Below are 857 nucleotides of genomic sequence, written 5' to 3'. Positions count from 1 at the left end.
CTTTTTTCCATAGACTACTGTGCTATTGTGGCTGTGGCTGTTTTATAGGTGTAATCTATCTGGGAGATGTTAGGATTATTTTTTTTAAACAAAGAGATTAAGAAACAATTCACTTTGTATATATTATGTAAAGTTCAATTTTCTGTCACTACCCAGAATCCTCCACTGTAGTGAATTACACTGAGGAAGATTTAGCAAGCAAGGGTATTGACAGACCTACGCACATTTCTAGTGGACGCTATACATTGTTAGAATTTCAGTGGATTCCTGTAAATCAGTTGAATTCCTAACAGTGGGTGGCACAGCCTGTACCACCCGACTTAACAAACTTCAATTGGAGCCAGGTAGAACATTTTTGGTTGAACAGTGCTTGCATCCCAGCTGAAGTCACTGTTTGGGTATTGTGATAGCTGCGGACAGGGTTGGATTTGCCACAAGGCCAACGAGGCCCGGCCGCAGGGCGGCAGGGAGCAGAGGGGCGGCAGGGGTGTGGAATCTCCCGACTCCTGAGACATGAACTTCTAGGCGCCGGGCGGGTAGTTGTTTCCTATATTTAGCCCTGCTTTGGACAAGCAGGGCTAAATGCAGAGCGGGGAAGCAACTCGTTTATTTACAAGTGATCTTGGCGATGTTGTCGAGATCACTTGTATGCAGCCTGCTTGTTCGTCTTCCCCCGCCGCCCCCTCCCTGTCTTCTCCCGCCGGCGGATATCCTCTCTTCAGGATGGAGAGTGGGGATCAGAACGGAGAACGTCCTTTCTCCGCTCTGCTCTGTGTAAACAGTGAGACGGGAGAGCTGCTCCTGTGTGAAAGCAATAAAGTTAAATAGAAAATAAATAAATAGATTAAAACATTTTT

The sequence above is a fragment of the Nanorana parkeri genome, unplaced genomic scaffold (assembly GCF_000935625.1).
Source record: "Nanorana parkeri isolate BGI_ZX_2015 unplaced genomic scaffold, ASM93562v1 scaffold2306, whole genome shotgun sequence".
NCBI lineage: Eukaryota > Metazoa > Chordata > Amphibia > Anura > Dicroglossidae > Nanorana > Nanorana parkeri.
This window is presented reverse-complemented; position numbering follows the sequence as displayed.